Source organism: Camellia sinensis, chromosome 14 (genome assembly GCF_055761805.1).
Source record: "Camellia sinensis isolate YWXY chromosome 14, ASM5576180v1, whole genome shotgun sequence".
Lineage (NCBI taxonomy): Eukaryota > Viridiplantae > Streptophyta > Magnoliopsida > Ericales > Theaceae > Camellia > Camellia sinensis.
Window position 1 is genome coordinate 145,235,985 of NC_138974.1, and position 14,771 is coordinate 145,250,755.

Below are 14,771 nucleotides of genomic sequence, written 5' to 3' on the forward strand. Positions count from 1 at the left end.
CGTGCCATGCCTTAGCCTTGGCCAACATGCCATGCCACTGCCTTGGCCAGCATGTCGTGCCACCGCTACGGCCAGCATGCCGTGCCGGTCCGTTGCCCAGCATGCCACGGCCGTGGCGGCATGGCAAGCCACGGCCTCGGCCAGCATGCCTTGCCACGGCCTCGGCCAGCATGCCATGGCACTGTCTTGGTCAGCATGCCATGCCATGGCACCGCCTTGTCCAGCACGCCGTGCCGCGGCGTTGGCCAGCATGCCTTGGCCGGCATGCCATGCCAATGCCTTGGGCCAACATGGCGTGCCACGGGCTGGGCCATGCCGGTCCGTTGCCCGGCATGCCACGGCCGTGGCGGCATGGCAAGCCACGGCCTCGGCCAGTATGCCATGCCACGGCCTCGCCCAGCATGCCATGGCACGGTCTTGGTCAGCATGCCCTGCCATGGCACCGCTTTGTGCAGCGTTGGCCAGCATGCCTTGGCCGGCATGCCATGCCAATGCCTTGGGCCAACATGGTGTGCCACGGGCTGGGCGAGCATGGCATGCCACGGGCTGGGCGAGCATGCCACGCCGCGGCCTTGGCTAGCAGGGCAAGGCATGCCACAGCCTCGGCGAGCATGCCATGCCATGGCCAAGGCCAAGGCCAAGGCAGTGGGCAAGGCCAAGTCCCTGTGCAAGGCATGGCCAAGGCCAAGGCCGCGGGCAAAGGCCAAGGCCAAGGCAGTGGGCAAGGCCAAGTCCCTGTGCAAGGCATGGCCAAGGCCAAGGCCAAGGCCGCGGGCAAAGGCCAAGGCCAAGGCTAAGGCAGTGGGCAAGGCCAAGTCCCTGTGCAAGGCATGGCCAAGGCCAAGGCCAAGGCTGCGGGCAAAGGCCAAGGCCAAGGCCATGGCATGCCACCGCCTTGATCGATCTTTTTGAACATGATTCTTTTATAATCTTACCCAAACCGTGCAACACAATTAAAAATGCACTACAATCAATTCTAAATGTCATTCCCTATTTTTTTGCAATTTTTCTTGAGCTTTTCGAATTTTTAAAGCCCTTATTTGGCAAAAAAAATCAAAATAAAAAAAAAAATGAAAAAAATAATTTAATAATTTCTATAATTACTAGTGAATCATCCTTTAATTATTGGAATTTTTCCATAATTTTTTGACCATTTTTATTAATTTTTATTATTTTTTAAGTATTAAAATCGAAATAAATTAAAATAAAATATTTTCGGTAAAAAAATATTTTTTTTAATTTTTTTTATGGTGTATTAAATTATTTCCTACAACTTTCATGTTGAAAGTTTTGGCAAAAAACCATTACTTTTTAAAAAAACCCCATTATGACTCCTCGAACATGCTTGATGTTTTCTCCTGCCAGATTGAAAAGGGCTTAACAGCCTATTATAAGGGGGGGGCACCTCCCTTGCCCAGGGCCAGGCAGTGTCAGGTACGCCCCATGTTGGGCGCGGCCTGGGCTGCGGCCTTGGGTTATATGCACTGCGGCTCGACCGCGGCCTGGGCTGCGGCCTTGGGCGGCTCGGCCGCGGCCTTGGGCGGCCTGGACCGCGGCCTGGGCGCGGCCTTGGGCGGCCTGGGCGCGGCCTTGGGCGGCTCGGGCGCGGCCTTGGGCGGCCTTGGGCGCGGCCTTGGGCGGCTCGGGCGCGGCCTTGGGCGGCCTGGGCGCGGCCTTGGGCGGCTCGGGCGCGGCCTTGGGCGGCCTGGCATGCGCGCGGCATGGGCAGCACGGCATGGCATGCGCACGGCCTGGGCGGCCTGGCATGCAGCCGGCCTGGCATGCCCGCGGCCTGGGCAGCACGGCCTGGGCAGCACGGCATGGCATGCGCACGGCCTGGGCGGCCTGGCATGCAGCCGGCCTGGGCAGCACGGCATGGCATGCGCACGGCCTGGGCGGCCTGGCATGCAGCCGGCCTGGCATGCCCGCGGCGTGGGCAGCACGGCATGGCATGCGCACGGCCTGGGCGGCCTGGCATGCAGCCGGCCGTGGCAGCACGGCATGGCATGCGCACGGCCTGGGCGGCCTGGCATGCAGCCGGCCAGGGCAGCCTGGCCTGGCATGGCCGCGGCGTGGGCAGCGTGGCCTGTGCGAATACCGCGCGCGTGGTCTTTTGACCACGGTGCGCGTGTTGCGCGCATGGTCGCGCACGCCTTTGCACGCCTTCGCACGCAACGCACGTCTAGTGATAAGAACAGCAGCCCCAAGGCCATGGCCAGCAGCATGGCATGCCACGGCCAAGCCAGCCCAGCCAAAGCCAGCAGCATGCCATGCCAAGGCCTAGGCCAGCAGCATGCCATGCCACGGCCAAGGCAGCCCAGCCAAAGCCAGCAGCTTGCCATGCCAAGGCCAAGGCCAGCAGCATGCCATGTCACGGCCAAGGCAGGCCAGCCAAAGCCAGCAGCATGCCATGCCATGGCCAAGGCCAGCAGCATGCCATGCCACGGCCAAGGCAGCCCAGCCAAAGCCAGCAGCATGCCATGCCAAGGCCAAGGCCAGCAGCATGCCATGCCACGGCCAAGGCAGCCCAGCCAAAGCCAGCAGCTTGCCATGCCAAGGCCAAGGCCAGCAGCATGCCATGCCACGGCCAAGGCAGGCCAGCCAAAGCCAGCAGCATGCCATGCCATGGCCAAGGCCAGCAGCATGCCATGCCACGGCCAAGGCAGCCCAGCCAAAGCCAGCAGCATGCCATGCCAAGGCCAAGGCCAGCAGCATGCCATGGCACGGCCAAGGCAGGCCAGCCAAAGCCAGCAGCATGCCATGCCAAGGCCAAGGCCAGCCGCATGCCATGCCACGGCCAAGGCAGGCCAGCCAAAGCCAGCAGCATGCCATGCCAAGGCCAAGGCCAGCAGCATGCCATGCCACGGCCAAGGCAGCCCAGCCAAAGCCAGCAGGATGCCATGCCAAGGCCAAGGCCAGCAGCATGCCATGCCACGGCCAAGGCAGCCCAGCCAAAGCCAGCAGCGTGCCATGCCAAGGCCAAGGCCAAGGCGAGCAGCATGCCATGGCACGGCCAAGGCATCCCAGCCAAAGCCAGCAGCTTGCCATGCCAAGGCCAAGGCCAGCAGCATGCCATGCCACGGCCAAGGCAGCCCAGCCAAAGCCAGCAGCATGCCATGCCAAGGCCAAGGCTAGCAGCATGCCATGCCACGGCCAAGGCAGCCCAGCCCAAGCCAGCAGCATGCCATGCCATGGCCAAGGCCAGCAGCATGCCATGCCACGGCCAAGGCAGGCCAGCCAAAGCCAGCAGCATGCCATGCCAAGGCCAAGGCCAGCAGCATGCCATGCCACGGCCAAGGCAGGCCAGCCAAAGCCAGCAGCATGCCATGCCAAGGCCATGGCCAGCAGCATGCCATGCCAAGGCCAAGGCCAGCAGCATGCGATGCCACGGCCAAGGCAGCCCAGCCAATGCCAGCAGCAAGCCATGCCAAGGCCAAGGCCAGCAGCATGCCATGCCACGGCCAAGGCAGCCCAGCCCAAGCCAGCAGCATGCCATGCCATGGCCAAGGCCAGCAGCATGCCATGCCACGGCCAAGGCAGGCCAGCCAAAGCCAGCAGCATGCCATGCCAAGGCCAAGGCCAGCAGCATGCCATGCCACGGCCAAGGCAGCCCAGCCAAAGCCAGCAGCAAGCCATGCCAAGGCCAAGGCCAGCAGCATGCCATGCCACGGCCAAGGCAGGCCAGCCAAAGCCAGCAGCATGCCATGCCAAGGCCTAGGCCAGCAGCTTGCCATGCCACGGCCAAGGCAGCCCAGCCCAAGCCAGCAGCATGCCATGCCATGGCCTAGGCCAGCAGCATGCCATGCCACGGCTAAGGCAGGCCAGCCAAAGCCAGCAGCATGCCATGCCAAGGCCAAGGCCAGCAGCATGCCATGCCACGGCCAAGGCAGCCCAGCCAAAGCCAGCAGCATGCCATGCCAAGGCCAAGGCCAGCAGCATGCCATGGCACGGCCAAGGCAGGCCAGCCAAAGCCAGCAGCATGCCATGCCAAGGCCAAGGCCAGCCGCATGCCATGCCACGGCCAAGGCAGGCCAGCCAAAGCCAGCAGCATGCCATGCCAAGGTGTCACACACTGGCAATGCGGAAGCCTTGTTGAAGATAACCAAGTGCGTGTGGCGCTAGTTAACACTCTTCACTAGCCCGCCAAAAATGCTCGAAAGGTTTGCAAAGACAAGCAAACACAATATTAGTCCAGTCGTTGAGCCACAAGATTGGAGACAAGCCACAATATAGCAATCAACAAGCTAAAATGAAAGTAACAACAACTGAAAGGCTATGCACAATGTAAAAGGCGAAATGAACTTTTCATTACTCAAAAGAAAGGCATTACAAAAGTTGAACAATGCACAAACGTGCTACAAGAGTTGTCTTACCATGTACAAGGTTGGGGTACATTAAGGCACAAGTGGTTTGGTTCAACACTTGGGTACCCCCTCCTTATAATAGCTTGTTAAGCGCTTTTCTATCTGACACGAGGAAACATCCATTATGCTTGAGGAGTCATAATGGATATTTAAAAATAATACAAAAATAGAAAAATTACAACTCTTGTACTCAAAACACCTTTGCTACTAAGGTATTTACATAAAAATTTACAAGGCAAAAAGATTACATTTGACCCTCTAAACATTGGCCTAAAGTTGCTACTTGGTGGCTAGCTTGCTTCATGGCATGTCTTGGACTTGCACCAACAACTTCTTAGGCATGGCTTTGGCTCTCCAAAGGGCACAAATGTGTGTGGCATCAAGGTGTTGACCCTTGGATGGGCGCACCTTGACAGTCTCCCCCACTTGAACGGTCGACGCCCTCAACGACTTGGCCCAATACGCCTCAATCTCGTCTTGAAAAGCCGACAAGTCTGCCTCCCGTTCCCAGCTGATTTCTTCATCTCCAAGGCCTTTCCATTTCACCAAGTATTGCCTTTGTTGCTTCTTGGAAACCATTTTCACCCGATCAGCCAAGATAGATTCAATAGACCTTTTCCCTGCTTTGGCTGTGATGGTTTGGCGTTTTTGCTCATTTCGGGTTGGATCTTCCTTGTCTGGATAGTAAGGCTTCAAATAACTCACATGGAAAACCGGATGCACTTTCAACCAAGATGGAGCATCTATCTTGTAAGCACACTTGCCAATTCTCTTCAGAATGGTGACCGGTCCCTCATACTTGCGCACTAGCCTTCTGTCTCTTCCCCTCATGAACTTGCGTTGCTCAGGGTTGAGTTTGACAAGAACTTGATCCCCAGCTTTGAACTCAAGTGGCCTCCTCTTTTCATCAGCCCATTTCTTCATTTTGCTTGCTGCTTTCTCAAGATAGGCACGAGTAATGTCATGGTTTCTCTTCCACTCCTTAGCAAATTGGTAAGCCCTAGGAGACTTTCCTTCATAAGGTCCATCCACTGTGTGGGGCAACAGTGGCTGCTGTCCATTCACTATCTCAAAAGCACTCTTGCCCGTAGAGCTACTCTTCTGAGAGTTGAAACATAACTGTGCTACATCAAGAAGTTGCACCCAATTTCGTTGATTGGCATTGACAAAGTGGCGCAAATACTCCTCGAGCATACAGTTGAAGCGTTCAGTTTGCCCATCCGTCTCCGGATGGTAGCTTGATGAAGTATTAAGTTGTGACCCAAGAAGCTTGAATAACTCCGTCCAGAAGTTGCCAACAAAACGCGTGTCTCGGTCACTAACAATACTTTTAGGCACACCCCAATATTTGACAATGTGCTTGAAGAAGAGTTGGGCAGTCTCCTCCGCTGAAACATACTTTGGGGCAGCAATGAAGGTAGCATATTTGGAGAATCGGTCCACAATATTCAAGATAGTCCCGATATCCCCCACTTTAGGCAATCCAGTGATGAAGTCAAGTGATACACTTTCCCACGGACGTTTAGGCACGGGCAAAGGTTCAAGCAAGCCTGCTTTCTTCTTATGCTCAACCTTGTCTTGTTGGCAAGTGAGACAAGTGCGGACATATTCTTCAACATCATCACGCATTTGGGGCCAATAATATCCTTGTTTCACCAAGGCCAAAGTTCGCTCCCACCCCGGATGTCCTGCCCAAAGTGTATCATGACACTCCCTAAGAAGTGTTTTCCTCAAGTCACCAGCCCTGGGTACAAATATACGGTTGCCTGTTGTCATAAGAAGTCCATCTTGCACCCAAAACTGACGAGTCTTGCCCATTTTGACAAGGTTCATAAGATTCTCTGCCATAGCATCCTTGTCTAGATGAGACTTGATCTTCTCCTTGAGGCTGGTTGAAATGGAAGTTAAGGAACATACATGATGGCACACGGCAAGCTCCGCCTTCCTACTTAGTGCATCAGCAACATGGTTGGTGGCACCGGCCTTGTATTCTAAGGCAAAATCAAACTCTGCCAACTTCTCTTGCCACCGGGCTTGTCGTGCGCTTAACTTGGGCTGTGTTAAGAAGTGGCTAACTGCTGTGTTGTCAGTCTTCACCACAAATCGGGAGCCCAAGATGTAGTGCCTCCAAGTCCTCAGACAATGCACTACTGCAAGCAACTCTTTCTCATGAGCTGCATATCTTCGCTCAGCATCATTAAGCTTCCTACTCTCATAAGCAATTGGATGGCCATCCTGCAAAAGAACACCACCCAAAGCAAAATCAGATGCATCCGTTTGTATCTCAAAAGCTTTACCTAAGTCCGGTAGAGCAAGAACAGGATCTCTTGACATGGCTTCTTTTAAGGCTTGAAAGGCTTGTTGGCACTCCTCTGCCCAAACATATGGCTTGCCCTTCTTTAGCAACTCTGTCAATGGGGAAGCTAGTCTTGAGTACCCTTCCACAAACTTGCGATAATAGTTAGCCAATCCAAGGAATGACCGCAACTCTGAGACATTTGCAGGTGGCTGCCACTCTTGAATAGCCTTGACCTTCTCTTGGTCCATTCTGATGCATCCGTGCTCAACAATGTGCCCTAGGAACTTAATCCTCTCTTGGGCAAAGGAACATTTCTCCAGCTTGACATAAAGCTTGTGTTCTCTCAGCTTGGTAAGGGCCTTCTGAAGATGCTCCACGTGCTCTTCCAAAGTGGAGCTATAGATCACAATGTCATCCAAATATACCACAACGAATTGATCCAAATACTCTTGGAAGACTTCATTCATCATGGTGCAGAATGTTGCTGGGGCATTAGTCAAGCCGAATGGCATGACAAGAAACTCATAAGAGCCATAACGTGTAACACAAGTAGTTTTAGGCTCGTCTCCCTCGGCAATCCTTACTTGATAGTACCCCGACCGAAGATCTAGCTTAGTGAAATACTTTGCTTTGCTCAATTGATCAAATGAATCCGCAATAAGAGGAAGGGGATACTTGTTCTTGATGGTCAGCTTGTTGAGTGCCCGATAATCCACACATAAGCGAAGACTACCATCATGCTTCTTTTGAAATAAGACAGGTGCACCGAATGGGGCCTTAGATGGCCTGATAAAGCCTGCTTCCAATAACTCTGTAAGCTGCTTCCTTAACTCATTCAACTCAGGAATAGCCATTCTATATGGTGCACGAGCTGGTGGTTTTGCCCCTGGCACTAACTCGATAGCATGATCCACCCCTCGACGTGGAGGCAACTCTTTAGGCAACTGCTCAGGCATAACATCAGCAAATTGCCTTAAGATCTTCTTAACTACGGCTGGGACAGGAGTAGAATCAAGAGCTTCATTCAACTTCAATGCTGCAACCCAAGTTTGCTCCCCATGCCTGACACCCCTCTTGAGTTGCATAGCTGAGACAAACCGGTCGCTGTTGTTGGTGGCCATAGCAGGAATGAGACATGGCTTATCCCCCATGACACACATACTGTTAGAATAAGGCATGACTGCCGTCTTCGTAGTTCTCAAGAAATCCAACCCAAGGATGGCTTGGAAGTCATCCATGGGCACTGCGGTGAAGTCTACTCTTCCTTCCCAACTGCTGACCTTTAAATGAACAGATTTTGCAACCCCATAGATAGGCTGCGCTGCCGAGTTAACCGCCTTGATGCGGCTGCCATCCTTCTCTAAAGATAGCCCAAGTCTTTCAACTTCGGTCCCCGCAACAAAGTTATGGGTGGCCCCGGTGTCAATCAACGCACGGAGGGGCTTCCCATTGATTTTTACATCCACAAACATCAAACCTTTGTTGGATGACTTACTCTTGTTCAACTTGCCTGCTGATTCCCCACTATACACGGGTTTCTTCCCTTTGCCTTCATCTCTAGACTCCACAAGTTGTTTAGGATCTGAATGGTTGCCCACTTTGCCACTCTTGGCATTCTTCTTAGGCCTGCCTGTAGAAACCTTCTTTTCCATGGCATTCATCATATGAAAGGCTCCCACTCTAGAGCCAGCTGCCTTAGAACCCTTGCCACTTCGTTTAGACCGCACATCCTCTTCCTCGCTATCATCCTCGCTTGGTTGAGAGACATGGTCAGACACAGTTGCTAGAGCATTCAAGGCACGCTTTTGTGGACATTCAGATAACCGGTGTGGCCCATTGCATAAGAAACAAGAGATAGGGCCTTTTGCTTTGCTTGTAGAGAATTGTTGAGGGGCTTTTGTCTTGTCACCATAGCTCTTCTGTTGCCACTGTCCTCCACCCGAATGGGTTTTGGATGTAGAAGTGTTGGCTCCCCCACTCTTGGGTTTGCCATAGCCTTGGGACTTTCCACCTCCCCTATTCTTGCGCGGGGAACTACTCTCCCGTTGCTTAGGTTCGGCGTAGTCCGTAAGGCATTCAGCTGCTGCTTGTGCATGGGCTAAATCTTGCACTCTTTGCCTTTGAAGTTCAACTCTGGCCCATGGCTTCAATCCCTCAAGGAAGAAGAAGAGCTTGTCTTTCTCTGACATGTCTTTGATGTCTAGCATAAGCCCAGAGAATTCTTTCACATAATCTCTTATAGTGCCGGTGTGCTTGAGATCCCGCAAAGCACGCCGGGCATTATACTCAACATTTTCAGGGAAGAATTGGAGTTTAAGTTCATGCTTCAGTTGCTCCCAAGTCTCAATTGTGCATAAGCCTCGTTGCATCTCATCATGTTTAGTCCGCCACCATAACTTGGCATCCCCGGACAAATACATTGTGGCCATAGAAATCCTTGTCTCCTCAGCATCGGCTTTCACAGCTTTGAAATATTGCTCCATATCAAAAAGAAAGTTGTCTAACTCCTTGGCATCTCGGGCGCCACCGTAGGCACGGGGCTCGGGCACACGCGCCCTAGTGAATTCCATGCCACCACTAGGTGCATTGCCAAAGGCACGGGTAAGAACACCAACCCGGCCACTAAGGTCTTCAATCTCCAGCCTGAGTTCAGTGACAACATCCTCAAAATCTTGTCCATGAGTAGGGCCATGAGTTCGCTCAAGATCATAAACCCGTTGCTCAAGGGTGGCTAATGAAGTTGCCGTGGCCTCCATACTGTCCATACGCTGCTCCAAGAGCTCAATTCTCTCCTTTTGCGATGGTTGACGGCTGCCAGCACCCTCCATTTAGAAAGCCAATAATAGAGAAAGCCAATAATAGAGAAATCCAAATAAACTTGGCTCTGATACCAACTGTCACACACTGGCAATGCGGAAGCCTTGTTGAAGATAACCAAGTGCGTGTGGCGCTAGTTAACACTCTTCACTAGCCCGCCAAAAATGCTCGAAAGGTTTGCAAAGACAAGCAAACACAATATTAGTCCAGTCGTTGAGCCACAAGATTGGAGACAAGCCACAATATAGCAATCAACAAGCTAAAATGAAAGTAACAACAACTGAAAGGCTATGCACAATGTAAAAGGCGAAATGAACTTTTCATTACTCAAAAGAAAGGCATTACAAAAGTTGAACAATGCACAAACGTGCTACAAGAGTTGTCTTACCATGTACAAGGTTGGGGTACATTAAGGCACAAGTGGTTTGGTTCGACACTTGGGTACCCCCTCCTTATAATAGCTTGTTAAGCGCTTTTCTATCTGACACGAGGAAACATCCATTATGCTTGAGGAGTCATAATGGATATTTAAAAATAATACAAAAATAGAAAAATTACAACTCTTGGACTCAAAACACCTTTGCTACTAAGGTATTTACATAAAAATTTACAAGGCAAAAAGATTACATTTGACCCTCTAAACATTGGCCTAAAGTTGCTACTTGGTGGCTAGCTTGCTTCATGGCATGTCTTGGACTTGCACCAACAACTTCTTAGGCATGGCTTTGGCTCTCCAAAGGGCACAAATGTGTGTGGCATCAAGGTGTTGACCCTTGGATGGGCGCACCTTGACACAAGGCCAAGGCCAGCAGCATGCCATGCCACGGCCAAGGCAGGCCAGCCAAAGCCAGCAGCATGCCATGCCAAGGCCAAGGCCAGCAGCAGCCATGCCAGGGCCAAGGCAGCCCAGCCAAAGCCAGCAGCATGCCATGCCATGGCACGGCCAAGGCAGGCCAGCCAAAGCCAGCAGCATGCCATGCCAAGGCCAAGGCCAGCCGCATGCCATGCCACGGCCAAGGCAGGCCAGCCAAAGCCAGCAGCATGCCATGCCAAGGCCAAGGCCAGCAGCATGCCATGCCACGGCCAAGGCAGGCCAGCCAAAGCCAGCAGCATGCCATGCCAAGGCCAAGGCCAGCAGCATGCCATGCCACGGCCAAGGCAGCCCAGCCAAGGCCCGCAGCATGCCATGCCAAGGCCAAGGCCAGCAGCATGCGATGCCACGGCCAAGGCAGCCCAGCCAATGCCAGCAGCAAGCCATGCCAAGGCCAAGGCCAGCAGCATGCCATGCCACGGCCAAGGCAGGCCAGCCAAAGCCAGCAGCATGCCATGCCAAGGCCTAGGCCAGCAGCATGCCATGCCAAGGCCTAGGCCAGCAGCATGCCATGCCACGGCCAAGGCAGCCCAGCCCAAGCCAGCAGCATGCCATGCCAAGGCCAAGGCCAGCAGCATGCCATGCCACGGCGAAGGCAGCCCAGCCAAAGCCAGCAGCATGCCATGCCAAGGCCAAGGCCAGCAGCATGCCATGGCACGGCCAAGGCAGGCCAGCCAAAGCCAGCAGCATGCCATGCCAAGGCCCAGGCCAGCAGCATGCCATGCCACGGCCAAGGCAGCCCAGCCAATGCAAGCAGCATGCCATGCCAAGGCCAAGGCCAGCAGCATGTCATGCCACGGCCAAGGCAGCCCAGCAGCATCCCATGCCACGGCCAAGGCAGCCCAGCCCAAGCCAGCAGCATGCCATGCCATGGCCAAGGCCAGCAGCATGCCATGCCACGGCCAAGGCAGCCCAGCCAAAGCCAGCAGCATGCCATGCCAAGGCCAAGGCCAGCAGCATGCCATGCCACGGCCAAGGCAGCCCAGCCAAAGCCAGCAGCATGCCATGCCAAGGCCAAGGCCAGCAGCATGCCATGCCACGGCCAAGGCAGCCCAGCCAAAGCCAGCAGCATGCCATGCCAAGGCCAAGGCCAGCAGCATGCCATGCCACGGCCAAGGTAGCCCAGCCAAAGCCAGAAGCATGCCATGCCAAGGCCAAGGACAGCAGCATGCCGTGCCAAGGCCAAGGCCAGCAGCATGCCATGCCACGGCCAAGGCCAGCAGCATGCCATGCCAAGGCCATGGCCAAGGCCAAGGCAGCCCATCCGAAGCCAGCAACATTCCATGCCAAGGCCAACGCAGCCCAGCCAAAGCCAGTGGCATGCCATGCCAAGGCCAAGGCCAGCCGCATGCTCGGTTTCTCTAAGAGTTTTTGCACGTTCGTCGGGCTTTTTAATTATTTATTTACTCATAAAAATTATAATAAAATAAATAAAAAATAAAAAAAATAATTAAAAAAATTACTATAATTACTAGTGCCTCATCTTATAATTGTTGGAATTTTTGTAGAATTTTTTGAGTATTTTTAGTAATTTTTATTATTTTTTAAGTATTAAAATTGAAATAAATTAAAATAAAATATTCCGGTGGCCAAATATTTTTTTATAATTTTTTTTATGGTGTATTAAATTATTTCATACAACTTTCATGTTGAAAGTTTTGGCAAAAAACCATTACTTTTTAAAAAAAACCCATTATGACTCCTCGAACATGCTTGGTGTTTCCTCCTGCCAGATTGAAAAGGGCTTAACAGGCTATTATAAGGGGGGGGCACCTCCCTTAAGGCTGGCCAGCATGGCCAGGCCACAGGCCACGCCTATGCCTAGGCGGGCGCTTGGCACATGCCATCGCTTGGCTTGTGGCATTGGCTTGTGGCATCGAAACTACATAGCCAAGCACGGGATGCGTCGAGTGGCGGCCCGCGGTGGTGGCGGTGGCACGTTGGCCTAGGCCAGCATGCCATGCCACAGCCTCGGTCAGCAACATGGCATGCCAAAGCCTTGGCCAGCAGCATGCCATGCCCTGGGCCTTGGCAAGCATGTCATGCCACGGCCTTGGCCAGCAGCATGCCATGCCACGGCCTTGGCCAGCAGCATGCCATGCCCCGGCCTTGGCCAGCATGTCATGCCACGGCCTTGGCCAGCAGCATGCCATGCCACAGCCTTGGCCAGCAGCATGCCATGCCCTGGCCTTGGCAAGCATGTCATGCCACGGCCTTGGCCAGCAGCATGCCATGCCCTGGCCTTGGCAAGCATGTCATGCCACGGCCTTGGCCAGCAGCATGCCATGCCACGGCCTTGGCCAGCAGCATGCCATGCCCCGGCCTTGGCCAGCATGTCATGCCACGGCCTTGGCCAGCAGCATGCCATGCCACAGCCTTGGCCAGCAACATGGCATGCCAAAGCCTTGGCCAGCAGCACGCCATGCCCCGGCCTTGGCAAGCTTGTCATGCCACGGCCATGGCCAGCAGCGTGCCATGCCCCGGCCTTGGCCAGCAGCGTGCCTTGCCACGACCTTGGCCAGCAGCTTGCCATGCCCCGGCCTTGGCCAGCATGTCATGCCACGGCCTTGGCCAGCAGCATGCCATGCCACGGCCTTGGCCAGCAACATGGCATGCCAAAGCCTTGGCCGGCAGCATGCCGTGCCGCGGCCTTGGCCGGCAGAATGCCATGCCGCGGCCTTTGCTAGCAGCATGGCAAGCCCAAGCCTTGGTCAGCAGCAGCATGCCATGCCAACGCCTTGGCCAGCAGCATGCCTTGCCACGGCCTCGTCCAGCAGCATGGCATGCCACGCCACGGCCTCGGCCATCAGCATGCCTTGCCACGGCCTCGGCCATCAGCATGCCTTGCCACGGCCTCGTCCAGCAGCATGGCATGCCCCGGCCTTGGCCAGCAGCATGTCATGCCACGGCCTTGGCAAGCATGCCAAGCCACGGCCTTGGCAAGCATGCCTTGTCCCTCGGGTAATTGTACAAGTTGCCTTGCGAAATGCATGTCCCTCGGTTAAATTGCCATTTGGTTGGCTTTGGCGTGCGAACGAGTTGCCTGTGCTTTCCTTGTGGAAGATTGTTGCGAGAAGTATGTCCCTCGAAAGTTGCCTGTTGCGTTTGTTATTCGCATTCGCGCTAACCGGTGCTTGCTCGGCCTCTCTAAATGTTTTCGCGCGTTCGTCGGGCTTCTTAGTCCTTCGGGGGGTGATTCGTTTTGGGGGGCTGGTGCACAGTGTACGTCGTGGCGCGTGAGTTGTGTTCGGTTTGTGCGAGTTGGAGGGATCCCTGCCTGTGCAGCGAACTCCACTGGTGCATTCCTCCATGTCCCTCGGGTGATGCCTTTAGGTTGTCTTCGACTCGCCTTCGGGTTGCCTGCGCTTCCCTAGTGGAAGGTGCCTTGCGAAAAGCCTGTCCCTCGGGTAATTGCCATTTGGTTGGCTTTGACGTTCGAACGAGTTGCCTGTGCTTTCCTAGTGGAAGCTTGTTGCGAAAAGTATGTCCCTCGGAAGTTTCCTGTTGCGCTTGTTATTTGCGTTCGCGCTAACCGGTGCTTGCTCGGCCTCTCTAAATGTTTTCGCGCGTTCGTCGGGCTTCTTGGTCCTTCGGGGGGTGATTCGTTTTGGGGGGCTGGTGCATAGTGTACGTCGTGGCGCGTGAGTTGTGTTCGGTTTGTGCGAGTTGGACGCATCCCTGCCTGTGCAGCGAACTCCACTGGTGCATTCCTCCATGTCCCTCGGGTGATCGCCTTTAGGTTGTCTTGGACTCGCCTTCGGGTTGTCTGTGCTTCCCTAGTGGAAGGTGCCTTGCGAAAAGCATGTCCCTCGGGTAATTGCCATTTGGTTGGCTTTGACGTTCGAACGAGTTGCCTGTGCTTTCCTAGTGGAAGCTTGTTGCGAAAAGTATGTCCCTCGAAAGTTGCCTGTTGCGCTTGTTATTTGCGTTCGCGCTAACCGGTGCTTGCTCGGCCTCTCTAAATGTTTTCGCGCGTTCGTCGGGCTTCTTGGTCCTTCGGGGGGTGATTCGTTTTGGGGGGCTGGTGCATAGTGTACGTCGTGGCGCGTGAGTTGTGTTCGGTTTGTGCGAGTTGGACGAATCCCTGCCTGTGCAGCGAACTCCACTGGTGCATTCCTCCATGTCCCTCGGGTAAATGCCTTAAGGTTGTCTTCGACTCGCCTTCGAGTTGCCTGCGCTTCCCTAGTGGAAGGTGCCTTGCGAAAAGCGTGTCCCTCGGTTAATTGCCATCTGGATGGCTTTGACTTACGAGCGAGTTGCCTGCGGTTTCCCAGTGGAAGGTTGTCGTGAAAGTTATGTCCCCCGGAAGTTGCCTGTTGCCTTTTGTTATTTGCAGTCGCGCTAACCGGTGCTTGCTCGGCTTCTCTAAATGTTTTCCCACGTTGTCGGGCTTCTTAGTCCTGCGGGGTGTGATTCGTTT